The sequence below is a fragment of the Somniosus microcephalus genome, chromosome 2 (assembly GCF_052327205.1).
Source record: "Somniosus microcephalus isolate GS21.2 chromosome 2, FLI_Smic_1.0, whole genome shotgun sequence".
Taxonomy (NCBI): domain Eukaryota; kingdom Metazoa; phylum Chordata; class Chondrichthyes; order Squaliformes; family Somniosidae; genus Somniosus; species Somniosus microcephalus.
The window spans coordinates 68,435,661-68,452,039 of NC_140988.1; positions in this window are offsets into that span (position 1 = coordinate 68,435,661).

Sequence of the window (16,379 nt, forward strand, 5' to 3'; positions counted from 1 at the left end):
GCACGACATGTCAGGAGCGTTACTGAAATATTTAAATGAACCAGCCTTGCTTTAACATATGAAGTCAGCACCTTTCAGCACAGACCACGGGTGCTCAGTGAGACCCTTCAGCACAGGCCACGGGTGCTCAGTGAGACCTTTCAGCACAGGCCACGGGTGCTCAGTGAGACCTTTCAGCACAGACCACGGGTGCTCAGTGAGACCTTTCAGCACAGACCACGGGTGCTCAGTGAGACCTTTCAGCACAGACCACGGGTGCTCAGTGAGACCTTTCAGCACAGACCACGGGTGTTCAGTGAGACCTTTCAGCACAGGCCACGGGTGTTCAGTGAGACCTTTCAGCACAGACCACGGGTGCTCAGTGAGACCTTTCAGCACAGGCCACGGGTGCTCAGTGAGACCTTTCAGCACAGGCCACGGGTGCTCAGTGAGACCCTTCAGCACAGGCCACGGGTGTTCAGTGAGACCTTTCAGCACAGGCCACGGGTGCTCAGTGAGACCTTTCAGCACAGACCACGGGTGCTCAGTGAGACCTTTCAGCACAGGCCACGGGTGCTCAGTGAGACCCTTCAGCACAGACCACGGGTGCTCAGTGAGACCTTTCAGCACAGGCCACGGGTGTTCAGTGAGACCTTTCAGCACAGACCACGGGTGCTCAGTGAGACCTTTCAGCACAGGCCACGGGTGCTCAGTGAGACCCTTCAGCACAGACCACGGGTGCTCAGTGAGTCCTTTCAGCACAGACCACGGGTGCTCAGTGAGACCTTTCAGCACAGACCACGGGTGCTCAGTGAGACCTTTCAGCACAGACCACGGGTGCTCAGTGAGACCTTTCAGCACAGACCACGGGTGCTCAGTGAGACCCTTCAGCACAGACCACGGGTGCTCAGTGAGACCTTTCAGCACAGGCCACGGGTGCTCAGTGAGTCCTTTCAGCACAGACCATGGGTGCTCAGTGAGCAGCAGTTCTGGAGATTGTTTCCTAGGACCACATTAGAGTCCAATGTCATCAATAGTATTTGATTTTTTTACTACAAAATCTTATTGCAACATGATTGACGAAAAGGTACAGCCAGGGTGTTTTCTGGGATTCAGGCCTGAAATTCCTTGAAGATTTTGCCAGGCTCCCATCGTAATTCCATCTGAGGTTTGACAGAATCGACTAGAAAAGGGAAGAGGCTGGGTCTCCGCCGTTTCTGGGATCTCCCAGGCAGCCTTGTAAATGGTGGAACTCTTGCATGGCCTTTATGAGGCAAATGATTTCAGCGGCAACCCTGCACTGGGAGTTCCTGCTTCTGCAGTTCAGTCAGGGACAGGCGTGGGACTGGCAGCCAGCAGATGAGTGGAACTGGGCTCCACTAGGAGAGTTCTAGGCCAGAGAGGCAGACTAGATCCCCAAAGACTGGCTAATATTTATTTCCTAAAAAAATATCCTGGATTGGTCCTCTTACAAGTGAACAGTGCATGCATTTTGGCATGGGAGGGGGCCTCAGCAACCACCAACCCCCTCTCCCATTGTCCTAAGATGGCTAGTACTGGGTTTTCCAGCTGGATGGCGCATATGGACATTGGTAATATGTCCGTGTTAGTGTATGTGTCCACTGGCCCCTTGCAAATGAGGTACCTTCCTGCTGACTCTGCAACCTCCGACAGGGTCAGTGCAGGAGGGCACCAATCCCCACATAACTGTCGGGATGGCGGCTTGAATTCTCAGGACCTCACTTCATAAATGTACTTTAGTACTCACTCTTGTTAGATTGTTGTCAGACTTGGCACATTCAACCAAAAAAATAATGCTTGCTGGTGTTAGTCAGTTTTTCCATGACATTTAGTGAAGAAAAATGAGAAACAATCTTAAGAATTTTAAGATTAAACAACTATCTACTACTTGCCAGCAATTTATATAAAATGCCCTTTAGGTTAGGAAATGTTTATTTTTTCAGTTGCGAAAGTTAACTCTTCATCATTATTTATCAAATTAAATTTTTATTTTTCAGTGTTTAAGGTCCAAATGATAAATTGTTCTTTGATGAATCACACTTCAGTCTCGGTGCATTTTCTGGACAGGAACCAAACCTTCATTGGCTCTTTCTTACCCTTCATGCTAACCAGATCTCTGTACTCCAGTTGAAACTGTTCATCGGAGTTCTCTGCACTCATTAGGCATCTAATTACAAAAGAAGGTAGTAATTAGGACCATTTCTCTCATTTTCAGTGCTAACTGAAACAAAGCTAACTCAGCAAGGTAAGTAGCATGGGCGATATGAAGGTGATCCTCCCTCCTCCGTTATAATCATACCACACAAAACCATCCTTACTTGGCCATCGTTTGTCGACAATACAGAGTATTTTATTCACCTGTAATATGTACTGATATAAAACTCAGTATCACTGCAGCTTACATGACACGGCACAGCTTCAGTTCAACTTGTAATTCAGTTCTAGGTTTGACAGATTTGACACTTGATTCCAGCGAATGAAATTGCCCCACACAAAGGAATTTGTATACTGTATTTTGAAATGATAATTTTGAGCAGTGGAATGAAACATACTGCCCATGTTTTGCTTTTGTGGTTAAAGTTGTCAACTGAATCCATCAATAATAATAATAATAATAATCAACTTTATTGTCATTGTTAGTGCACAAGTGCAGTACAACGAAATGTACGCTTGCGGCTCCCGAGAGTGTACATTTAGATTAAGACATTTAAACATTCAACATTCATTTGGCTTGTAATACATTAACATAAACATAATAAAGTGCATTGGCAGATGTGCAGGCTTTAGAGTTTATTTGTGGAGTTCAGTAGGATGACAGCCCTGGAAAAGAAGCTGTTCCTAAATCTGGTCGTTCGGGTGCAAATGCATCTGTAGCGTCTCCCAGATGGCAGGGGGGTGAACAGACTGTGGCTGGGGTGGGTAGGGTCTTTGATGATGGTCAGTGACCTCCGTAAACAGCATTTCTGGTAGATGTTCTCTATGGTCGGTAGCCGGGTGCCGGTGATGCGTTGGGCAGTTTTGACTACCCGCTGCAGGGCTTTCCGGTCATAGGAGCTACAGCTGCCATACCATACTGTGATACAATTCGTCAGGATGCTCTCTATTGTGCAGCGGTAAAAGTTAGAGAGGATCAGGGGTGACAGGTTACATCCCTTCAGCCTCCTTAGGAAATATAGGCGCTGCTGGGCCTTCTTCACCAAAGAGGAGGTATTGAGGGACCAGGAGAGGTCTTCCGTGATGTGGACTCCGAGGAACTTAAAGCTGTCCACCCTTTCCACCACAGCCCCATGGATGTGGATGGGGGTGTGACTTCCGCCTTAAGACTTCCTGAAGTCCACAATGATTTCCTTGGTTTTCTTGATGTTAAGGGCCAGGTTGTTATCGGCGCACCACTTCACGAGATGCTGGACCTCCTCCCTGTAGGCTGACTCATCGTTGTTGGTGATCTGTCCTACCACCGTGGTATCATCCGCAAACTTGATGATGGTGTTGGAACCATGAACAGCCACACAGTCGTGGGTGAAGAGGGAGTAGAGGAGGGGGCTCAGCACACATCCTTGTGGGGCCCCCGTGTTCAGGGTCAGGGGGGGTGGAGGTGTGGTTACCTAATTTGACAGACTGGGGTCTGTTTGTTAGGAAGTCCAGGGTCCAGTTGCAAAGGGAATTGTTCAGGCCAAGAGTGTGGAGTTTGGTGGCCAGCTTGTTGGGGACGATAGTATTGAATGCTGAGCTGTAGTCTATGAACAGCATTCTGATGTAGGTCTCTTTACCGTCTAAGTGATTCAATGCAGAGTGTAGAGCAGTTGTGATTGCATCCTCCATTGATCTGTTTGCACGATAGGCAAACTGGTTTATAAGGCTCCTGCCTTATAAACGCACCCTAGCCTAAAATGGTTGTCGACATTGAACAATCGTTTGTTTCCACTAAAAAAATTAATATATTAAAAATTAAACTACTGCTCACCTATATGTATACTCCGAGACATTGATTCGCCCCTTTTCTCCAGTGGTTTCTGTCCTGCTCGTTAGGTTAACAGTATTTCCAAACAAACAATAGCGAGGCATCCTCTGGCCTATTACACCAGTGACCACTTCCCCAGTGTGAATGCCTATAGTGATCTGAAGTCAAAGAAAAGATTAAAATTATGCAAAATGTTCCAACACTAGCAGCATCTGAGTTGGGAGAACACTGAATAAACAACGAGCAGCTGTTTCTCACATACACGTGTGATTGACATTCTGAGAACAAAACACCTCAGTAAAAAATTGAAGGCACATGGCACGATTATGAATCATCCATCTTGATACCAAAGCAGGGATGTCACCATCTTGAGTTAAATGACCAAGTGTTGCATAAAAGAAATTTGAAACAAGTAGACTAAATGGAGGTAATTTACCCAGTATATGTTGTCAGTGGGGAGTCTTGTCCACTGGCAACACACATTGGAAAATTGCAGGCCGCATGTCCACTATTTTCCATTATGTGCTGACAGCAGGGACCTGCACTCCCTCAGAAAATTACTCCAATGATTTCCATTTCGAGTAAAAACATCTAAGAATAGAATAAGTAAAAGGTCACTTGACCCATCAAGAAATTTCCTTCCATAGGTCACATATTGCAGTGCTTTACTTTTACTTTGTTTAACGTTGATGACTTTTACTCTGCATAAAATAACTATTGGTACTTCATGTGTGACGAACAGTTTTGTAGAAACAAGGGGTGCGATCTTGCCAGCCCTGTGGAGGCGGGTATGGAGGGAGGACTGCCGGGAAAATGGCAGAATGTGGGGGCGGGTGCCAAACCCACCCCCAGCCATCTTGCCAGGGGGCGGGTAGCCCACCCGCGCCGGGTCCCGTCTCCTTGGAGGTGGGAAGGGGATTAGTGCTGCTTATCTACCTGTTAACAGGTAGTTAACAGGCAGCTAAGAGGATTATCCCCATTTTGCCCTGAAAGGGTTATAAAGAGCTAAAATGAGGGGATTAAGGAACAGAGCATATATCCAACCATATAAGGAATTGGTATGAACAATGTCCAGAAAGAAAGTCTGGTGTAGTCGTGGCCAAAGTGCACAAACCGTGAATTACTAACTGAGGAATGTATTGAGAGATAACGTATGGGGTCACAAGACCAATACACACAGGTCACAAGAATTTGCACCCGAAGCCAACTGTATGATGAAAGAAATGTATACGTGTAATGCACCTAATTGCAAACAGTAGCCACGACTCAGAATAAAACCTGTATATAAGGCAGGAGAATTTCAATGATCGGGGAGCATTCATCCCAGGATGGGTGTCTTTCCTGTTGACTTGTAAATAAAGTTGCTTTACTGAACAAACCTCTGAACTCCGAGTGATTGATTGGGAATAAGGCGGACGTCGACCCTTTATATCAGAGGGTGCGTCTCGGGGAGAAGAAGCTCTCCCAGTTTACCCTTACAACTTGGTGTAGTCGGCAGGATCTACCGGATGGGCTGAGTAGAGACACTGTCTCCTCGCATCGAAGCCCAGGGCCGGAGATCCAACGAGTCTGAGGCGGAGTCCGGATACATGAGTAAAGCAACTTGGGTGCATGCTAGGACATTGTAGAAATGAAAATGTTTGAATACGTTGAGGAGCTCGGGTTATATAGGATTGGATATAGAGAAAATCCAATCTAGACGGAGCTAAAACCGCGTAGGCAGGGAAAGGTCCCTGAAGGTCCGGGGGAGTCATGAAGGAAGCAAACGGGGGGGGGGGGGGATCTAGTAAATCCACCCTAAAAGGATGGCGAACAAAAAGGACCCCAAAAGATCTAAACTCCAGTATGAATTTGTATGCAATAGGTATCGACGGACAACAGTAGGGCATAAGGTAACTTGCCATATGAATTTGTACGCGATAGTATCGGATAACGAAAATTCCGATAGGGGCGGGCTAAAAAGACCCCGGCGAAGTGAGAAAACCTCACGGAAATTCCCGAGCGGCTAGAAAATGGCCGGGAAAGAAATTGACGGACAAACAGGATGGCGTAACGTAACTTGCCGTATGAATTTGTGCGTGGTAAGTATGAGAAAGTTAAGGAAAAGATGGTAAAAAAAAGGGATATGATGACAAGGTAATAAAAAGAATGGGAAAGGAAGGTGAGATCCTGAATGGGTTCCCGACTGACAGAAAGAAGGGTGGAGTAAGGAGAGCTAGAATAAGGAGGAGAAAACTGTAGTGATTCTTTGTCAGAGCCACCTGAAAAATGTGTAAGATTGGGGCCACACGGGAGAGGGAAAAAGAGGAGTTAGTGGAACAGTTAAAAAAGGTAGGCGCCAAGTGTGCCGCTGTAATGAAGACAAGGTCAGTGCATAGTGGAAGGGATGATAGTGAGGAGGTTGAATGGGCTGATTTAGAAAGAGAAACCCAAAGTTTTACCGACACAGAAGTTATTAATGTCTGTGCTGAAACAAATAAAACACAAGATTGCTGAGTGAAAGGAACCTTAAAAAATGCTAGGATCTTAGTTTGTGTGAAAGTGTGTGATTAACGTGTGAAAGTTTTCCTGACTATGGATATTTAAGAAGTTACAGTATTCCATTTGTCTGAAAGTCTGTCCTTAAAAAAAATGTCTGTTGTGTGTTTTAGCCCATTCTTTTGTACAGAGAGCTAAAAGCTGTTTAACCCTTTGAAGACTTGTCTAGAAGGATGGACAAGCATGTGTTGTTTAAAGTTTGTTAATTGTTTAACAAAAGATAAGCTTCAGCCTTAAAGTCACAGTTGCCAATGTGCCTGGAAGAAAATGAATTTGAATGTTTACAAGGCATGGGGAATTGTTTCTTTGTTAATGTGGCTACGGTTTCTTTCATTTCCAAGTGATACTGGTTAGCTAAAAAAAATTGATCTGGATTGGATTGGAGTTATGAGGTTAATTAACCTATTAAAACCAGACTTTCATTGTGGCCATGGTGAAATTATGGTTGGTGTAAATTTGTGCAGACCGTATTGAGTAAGATATTTAATGGTCTGAAACCAGACTTTAAAATATTTACAGTCTTGGATATAGCGAGCAGGATCTGGTCCATACCATTGGTAGAGGACTCACAAGGGAAATTTGCCTTTACTGTCAGGGATAGACAGTATACATGGACCAGGGTCCCACAGGGGTTCCACAATAGTCGAAATATATTCCACCATGTACTGAGTCAAGCCTTAGACGAGTTAGACCTATCAAAGTATAGCGCTCTATTCCAATATGTCGATGACACAATGATTGCATCAGAGGATGCCAAAGCATTACTAGCCACCCTCCAGACATTTAAGAAAGCTGGCTTTAAATTGAACCCAAAAAGGCACAGATTGGACTGTCCAAAGTATCTAGGACACGAAATTAGCCAGGGGTATAAGGCACTCCCGCCGGAACAAAAGGCAGCCATAAAAGACATGCCAAGGCCAGTGACCGTCCAGGGAGTGAGGAAAGTGTTGGGACTATTTAACTACTGCAGGAATTTTATATCAGACTTTGCAGGGAAAGCAGAGTCGTTTCAACAGTTAGTTAAAGGGGGGAGACCCGCCACTGATAAGATAGAGCAGGAGGAAGCATATCGGGCCCTTAAACAGAAATTAATAACAGCACTTGCCCTAGGATTATCAGATCCCACTCGACCCTTCCACCTATATTGTGATTTAGATCATGAGAGTTATTCAGCCGTGGAAATGCAAGATCACAGAGGGAAACAGACCCGTTGCATATTACGCTACAAACAAAAGACCCAGTAGTGAAGGCGATGTCACGATGTGTGGCTGGGCGCTGCGAGTAAGTGAACCAATAGTGATGATAGAAAAGGTAATTTTGCATACTCAACACAGGAACTTTAAACTCAACACAGGAAAAATGCGGACTATATCGGATAGCAAGAAAGTTAAATGGGAAGCTATATTACTCCCCCGGGATGGAACTGCGATAATACAAAAACATCCCGGGGTTAATCCCGCCACGGGCATATTAACGGAAGGAGAAGAGCACAGTTGTCAGATGAAAATGGAGGAAGAAATAGGGAGTGGAGTAAAGGAAGACCCACGAGAAAATCCCCATCTGATAATCTATGTAGATAGATCCCGAAAGTATATCAACGGAGAACCCAGAACAGGGTGGGCAGTAGTAAATCAAGAAGGAAAGACCCTGTTAAAAGGAGCCCTGTATTAACGACAAGTGATACGTATGTTTGTCTACAGGAATCGACGGGCATGCGATGGAAGCACTGGACCCAGGTGAAACCATTTAACACTAAAGATCCCCATTGCACCCTCTCCTCTAGGGGAAAGAGCTCGGAAGACAACCAGACCTCTGTTTAAATTACAGATAAACATGGATCCAGTGAGATGGATTATTATAACTACTCTGATGACAACACTTATAAGTCCAAATAACGGGCTGGAAGAAATGGACAGCAAGATCCCCTAGTGGAGACTCCATGAGGAACTTCATTATATCACACAGTTACGAGTGTGAAAAACAAGGAAAAGGATGTTACAGGTGTAACGGTATCTGGGTGAACTTGGATCAACGACCATGCGGACCCTGTAGAATGACAGATACCAGCAATATGGTAAGATCTATTAGACACTGGCAGGTGTTGGGTCAAGTTGGGGGAGGATATGACCTGAGCTGCACGGACGATATCATAAGATGGACTATTGTACACGGCGTTACAACACCGCAACCAACAACAATAAGGATCACACCACAAGGAGTAACCCTAGAACCAACAACACCCCCAATCACAACGATACCTAAAGAACGAAGGTGTCCGAAATTGACGCCTGGGCCTGAAAATGGACTGGTGTTATTTACCGAGGGAGAACAATTGTATGATAATATGAGACATGAAATTGTACCGGTACTAATGAACTTAACCATGCTACAATGGTCAGGATATTGTGAAAGGTTTACTAAAACTAGAGAGTTGTATGCATATATGATAAGGAATGTAATTAACCAAGCTGCTGATGCAACAGTGGCTACTAGTTTCAGGGGACATGCTGCATTCCACCAAAGAATTAAGAGGGGCTTAGGAAACGATGTACTCACGGGAATAAATACGGGAAGTCATTTATTAATGCCCCAGATATACAAGGAGTCCAGAGTAGTGTGGAATAATTACAAAAGGTAATGTAACAGATTTTAGAGAAAGAAACTGGTTTGGTTCAACAAGAATCAGAGTTGGGAGAATATGCAATAAGGAAATCACTCAAGGGAATCAAAGTATAGAAGACCATGCTAGCACTATCAACAAACTAAACCATAGAGATGAGGAACAGGCAAAAGATGGGGTCAGGAGAGGCTTGTGCCATGCCTATGGCCAATGGACCACCGGACTGTTAAAACACAATCTGGCATAGATACAATGAGGTGAGGTACCAGACTGGATTAACAGCACACAGCTCTATGGCCTGAGCCAGAATCCAGGCCCTCTGAGTGCTTGTGCCCTCAAGGGGATGACCAGAGTATATCCAGTGATACAAAAATGCAAAGCAGAAGTGACAGCAATGATAGGCATGGTACTCCTGATACCAGTGGTGAGACTAGACATGACTCCATACCCACAGTACCAGGTAACAAACATCGGCATAGTGAGGGGTGAGACATACCTCCAATACTATCCAATTGATACCTATGCCATCAGGAGGAATGGTACTATAAGAGGAGTCTCCCTAAACGGATGCCATGGGAAAGGTACACTTACGATATGCCCACACCTGGTAGGAGAAGGCCCTAAGGATGAGTGCGGCTATAATAAGACAGAGGGGTGCATGTTGGAATTATCACGTCGATCACTATCACACCCGCTCGGGATATAGAGGCAGAGGGGAGTATTGTATAGCCACCACAGAGACTGAGCATCAATATAGTAACCTTGTATGTGTAATCACGATGCCTAACTTCTGCTTCACACCAAAGATCCCTGTGACAATTGGACACACCAGATTGGTGTATGTACACTCAAGGGAGGAAATGAAACTAAATGTGCCAGATAGTTTAAGGGATGAATTGGTCAATTATGAAGATCCGGTGGGGGCTCCGATACGCCGCCTGCAAGAGGATCTGCAAGAGGTAATAGCGGGCTTAAGTAAAATGGTGAAACAATACGTAATGTTGCAAAGGAACCTTGGGGAACCAGAAAGGGACATAGAAGTAGAACTACAGGAAGTCCCATGGTATGAGAAGCTGTGGGATTGGGGGATGAATGTCAACATCCACCCATGGATCTGCATTACTTCTCACATACTAGTGTAATACAATTGGTTTTGGCAATAGAAATGGGAATAGCAGCATGCGCCGCCTGTAGAAAACGCAGAAAACAAAAAAGAAATAAAGAAATGTACATGACCTTGATAAAGTAGTGCTGTATGCTGTTCAGTGGTAATTTTTACAGAAACCTTCTGGGCAGATTCCCATCGAGCGGACAGACTTATTACTATGAATGAGCGAAGGCTTGGGAGAAAGACATGCTTAATGGATGTATAGTTATTACATTAATGCTTATAACCTATGTATTTGGGTGGATAATATGTCGATGGAAAGGATGTAGGGGGCATAGAAAACAGGACAATATGATTATATAAACGAGGTGACCCAATGGGTTGGATTTGATCATCACCCCGGCAGGACACCATAATAGGAGAAATAATCGGGTTGGTCAATGATTAAAAGGGATTAATGAGGACCAAAAGGGCGGACTGAAAGGGTTAAAAAGAGCTAAAATGAGGGGATTAAGGAACAGAGCATATATCCAACCATATAAGGAACTGGTATGAACAATGTCCAGAAGGAAAGTCTGGTGGAGTCGTGGCCAAAGTGCACAAACCGTGAATCACTAACTGAGGAATGTATTGAGAGATAACGTATGGGGTCACAAGACCAATGCACACAGGTCACAAGAATTTGCACCCGAAGCCAACTGTATGGTGAAAGAAATGTATATGTGTAATGCACCTAATTGCAAACAGTAGCCACGACTCAGAACAAAACCTGTATATAAGGCAGGAGATTTTCAACGATTGGGGAGCATTCATCCCAGGATGGGTGTCTTCCCTGTTGACTTGTAAATAAAGTTGCTTTACTGAACGAACCTCCGGACTCCGAGTGATTGATTGGGAATAAGGCGGACGTCGGCCCTTTATATCAGAGGTTCCGTCTTGGGGAGAAGAAGCTCTCCCGGTTTACCCTTACTTGCCCACATAAGTGCTGGCTTCCCGAAGGCTCCGAACCTCGCCAGGGTCACCGAGGTGACTAGTGGGTCTGCGGGGGTTGGAGGGGTGCCAAAGTGTGCTGTGAAAGTAAGTGATGGGTGCAAGTGTGGAGAGGTGAGTATGTGAGCTAAGTGGAAAGTGTTAGAAAAAGTTTCCTTACCTTTGTTTCTTCCTGCAGGTTTCAAGAGTTGGGTGCGGAGAGTCTCGCACCTCCGCGGCAGAGATGACAGATGGCCGCTGCATTCTCCAATGCAACAACCATCTAAGTTCTGTAAAAGACATTTGATGAGGTCTTGAATTCAAGAACTCATCAAACTACAGAGAATGTCAGTGTTTGACAGCTTCAGAGGTGGGTGGCGGGTCCTGATCCTGCTCTTGGCTCCAGCCCGCTCTCTCCAAGTGATTTTATGTTGATTGGGCTTGTTAAGCCCGCCCTGTGCGTATCCCGGCCAATTAAAAGGAAGCGGGTCTGATGATGTCATTTGATGATGCGTCATCAGCTGGCTTCCTTAAAGGGGCCAAGTCTACATTCATTTTGACAGTTGTTCTGCAGCATTGAAGTGCTGTAAACACTAACAAGAACTGACAAGGTGGACGGTTCCAGGCTCTCGCATGACTCCCTCCATATGCTTATCTGATGAAGGGTCCCAGACCTGAAACGTTAACTCTGCTTCTCTCTCCACGGATGCTGCCTGGCCTGCTGAGTATTTCCAGCATTTTCTGTTGTTATTTTTAATTATCTTAAATGCCTCCCCCGCCACTTGGTGTCAGGTGTGTTCTGAAATCGCAGACCCAACACTTTGAAAACTTACATGGAGGCGGGTTCAGAGCGAGTTCCCAACCCGCTGTCAATCATTTCAATTTTGACAGTGGACCCGCCTCCAAACCTGCCTCTGAGCACCGGCAAAATTCAGCCCTCCTTATTTCAAAGTTGTAAATTCACACAATTTCGTTAACAGAATGTCAATTATGGGGAAAACCAGGCCTTCTCCCATATTTATTAACATAAGAGTTTTGGGCCCCAGTAATATTGCTCATATTCCAAATGCAAGACAGGGAAAACTATTTTGTAATCTGCAACATAAATCAGCTTTAATGATTTCAATGAAATTTCTGAAATACTTTTTGACAACATATTTAATTATAAACTGAGCAGTGAACAAAATATTAAATAAATTTTGACACTGATCCATTAAAAATTTAAAGTGCTTTTTAAATCATGTGGTGCAACTTAAAATCAAGAGCTAAAAATAAATTGCCAATGAAAAATGTGCTGGCTGCTTTTCTTCAGTGACACCACATTAAATTTCAACTGAGCATCTCAAAAGTGATGTTCAGCCCAATATTACTGTCACATATACACTTTTGATTGACTGATTAATTTCTTCTATCACAAAACATAAGTTTTTGCCATTCCATTATTACAGCTGATACAGAATCATAGAATCTTACAGTAAAAATGGCCAATTAATCGGAGGCAGTGTTTTTCTTCCCATGAGCCACCTACCACTCTGCTACTGACTCCCCATACCCTTTAAGACATCTCTTTTTCAAGCGAATATCTAATTACCTTTCAAAAGAATTTAAGGACACTGCTTTAAAAAGTTTATGGCAGCAAATTTCAGATTCAAAATACCCTCTTGTGTAAAGACAGTTTTTCAATCTCCTTTTTTTATGATCTTATCTATTTGCGTTGCCACCTTTGATAACCTCTGTTCCTCTACTCCATTTAAAATGTATTTTCTTTCCCTAGTCTAACTTCCAAAATGTATTACAGTGAAACCTGTATCAATGGACACTTCCAAAAAACAGACACCTGCAAAAAACAGACAATTCTTGAGAGAATCAAATAAGTTACATGGTAAAATATACAGGAGGCACTCTGAAACCACAGACACTTTCAAATTACAAACTACATTCAGCCTTCAATGCAACAAGCCCTTTTCCAACTTAAAGCACAGGACACCGCTCTACTTTCCCTTCAGTTTTCATTCAGGTGCCAGTTCCACCGGGCTCCACTGAGTAATGTCATTTCCCGCCTCTGACCTGGTGACATCACCAGCAGTGGCGCAGATTGCCGGGACTGGTTACTGTGAAGGGAACACTCGACTGTCGTCAGTCACGGGGTGAGATCAGGAGTCGGCAATCGGGGAGAGATCGGGAGTCAGCAATCGGGGAGAGATCGGAAGTCGGCAATCGGGGAGAGATCAGGAGTCGGCAATCGGAGAGAGATCGGGAGTCGGCAATCGGGGAGAGCTCGGGAGTCGGCAATCGGGGAGAGCTCGGGAGTCAGCAATCGGGGAGAGCTCGGGAGTCGGCAATCGGGGAGAACTCGGGAGTCGGCAATCGGGGAGAGCTCGGGAGTCGGCAATCGTGGAGAACTCGGGAGTCGGCAATCGGGGAGAGCTCGGGAGTCGGCAATCGGGGAGAACTCGGGAGTCGGCAATCGGGGCAAGCTCGGGAGTGGGCAATCGGGGCAAGCTCGGGAGTGGGCAATCGGGGAGAACTCGGGAGTTGGCAATCGGGGAGAGCTCGGGAGTCGGCAATCGGGGAGAGCTTGGGAGTCAGCAATCGGGGAGAGCTCGGGAGTCGGTAATCGGGGAGAACTCGGGAGTCGGCAATCGGGGAGAGCTCGGGAGTCGGCAATCGGGGAGAACTCGGGAGTCGGCAATCGGGGAGAGCTCGGGAGTCGGTAATCGGGGAGAACTCGGGAGTCGGCAATCGGGGAGAACTCGGGAGTCGGCAATCGGGGAGAACTCGGGAGTCGGCAATCGGGGAGAGCTCGGGAGTCGGCAATCGGGGAGAGCTCGGGAGTCAGCAATCGGGGAGAGCTCGGGAGTCGGCAATCGGGGAGAACTCGGGAGTCGGCAATCGGGGAGAGCTCGGGAGTCGGCAATCGGGGAGAACTCGGGAGTCGGCAATCGGGGAGAACTCGGGAGTCGGCAATCGGGGAGAGCTCGGGAGTCGGCAATCGGGGAGAGCTCGGGAGTCGGCAATCGGGGAGAACTCGGGAGTCGGCAATCGGGGAGAACTCGGGAGTCGGCAATCGGGGAGAGCTCGGGAGTCGGTAATCGGGGAGAGATCGGGAGTCGGCAATCGGGGAGAGCGCGGGAGTCGGCAATCGGGGCGAGCTCGGGAGTCGGCAATCGGGGAGAGCTCGGGAGTCGGCAATCGGGGAGAACTCGGGAGTCGGCAATCGGGGAGAACTCGGGAGTTGGCAATCAGGGAGAGCTCGGGAGTCGGCAATCGGGGAGAGCTCGGGAGTCGGCAATCGGGGAGAGCTCGGGAGTGGGCAATCGGGGAGAACTCGGGAGTCGGCAATCGGGGAGAGCTCGGGAGTCGGCAATCGGGGAGAACTCGGGAGTCGGCAATCGGGGAGAACTCGGGAGTCGGCAATCGGGGAGAGCTCGGGAGTCGGTAATCGGGGAGAGATCGGGAGTCGGCAATCGGGGAGAGCGCGGGAGTCGGCAATCGGGGCGAGCTCGGGAGTCGGCAATCGGGGAGAGATGGAGACTGGGAAAAAAAGAAAAAAGAAAGACTTGCATTTATATAGCACCTTTCACGACCACCAGACGTCTCAAAGCGCTTTACAGCCAATGAAGTACTTTTGAAGTGGAGTCACTGTTGTAATTTGGGAAACGCGGCAGCCAATTTGCACACAGCAAGGTCCCACAAACAGCAATGTGATAATGACCAGATAATCTGTTTTTGTTATGTTGGCTGAGGGATAAATATTGGCCAGGGCACCGGGGGTAACTCCCCTACTCTTCTTCAAAATAGTGCCATAGGATCTTTTACGTCCACCTGAGAGAGCAGACGGAGCCTCGGTTTAACGTCTCATCTGAAAGACGGCACCTCCAACAGTGCAGCACTTCCTCAGCACTGCACTGATGTGTCAGTCTAGCTTTATGTGCTCAAGTCCCTGGAGCGGGACTTGAACCCACAACCTTCTGACTCAGAGGCGAGTGTGCTAGGGGTGAGAGAGTGACTGGGGAATGCAGGCTCAGGGGGCAAGAGATGGAGACGGGGAATAGGGGCAGCTGGGGAGGGGGGGGAGACTGGCCAATGGGGGCTGGATGGGAGAGATGAGGAAGGAGTGCTCAGGGGAGAGATGGAAATTGGGGAATGATGCTGAGGAGAGAGGGAGCCTGGGTAATGGGGGCTCAGGGGAGAGCGGGGAATGGGGGTTGGGTGGGAGAGGTAGGGAATGGGGGCTCAGGGAAGAGAGGGAGACTGGGGAATGGAGGTTGGGTGGGCGAGGTAGGGAATGGGGGCTCAGGGGAGAGAGGGAGACTGGGGAATGGGGGCTGGGTAGGAGAGGTGGGGAATGGGGGCTCAGGGGAGAGAGGGAGACTGGGCAATGGAGGTTGGGTGGGAGAGGTGGGGAATGGGGGCTCAGGGGAGAGATGGGGAATGGGGGCTCGGGGGAGACTGGGCTGGGTGGGTGTGATATCCGAGTGGTAAGGTCAGAAACTGAGATAAGCAAGATCTTAGGAACAAAACCCAACTGTTTATTACACGGTGTAGCAGAGAAACATATCTCTTACAGCTGGAGGCAAAACACCATTTCTTACTGCACGAGCACCAAGATGGAGGATGAACCTCTGAGTCATACCCATAATGCAATGCCACATTACCTTAATAACTGGTGTACCAGGACATTGACTACATGACCCATTACCTTAAACACTGGTGAATGTGATCCCTTAATATTTGGCTCCATCTGGTGGATAACTTAAACATTACATCCCAGATTATTATATCCCTCCCCTCTTAAGTTGAACATTAATTTCTTAACAACATTCTTAAAAAGTCCCATAAGGAAACTCCTTTAACGATAGTCCATACTGAACGAATCTAGCAGGTCATTATCAATCTCTCTGGTGGCTTGTGAGTCCTTAGTGAACATCTTACAGTCAATTCCCTGCTTGGTTGTGGTAGAGCCACCTGCTGCTCCTGAGCAGTACTCAGAGTATCTGACTCTGCTACGATGGTTTCGTCTTGACGAAGGGGTCCAGGTGGAACTGGCTCTGTTCGTGGTGGTGGTACCACCGATGCATTTGGATAACTGGGGCCCAACTTGTCCTCCGACATCTCCTCTGGAACCTCCATTTCGATTTCCCCTGGTCTGGTCAGTATCTGATCTACTTGTCTGCATACTA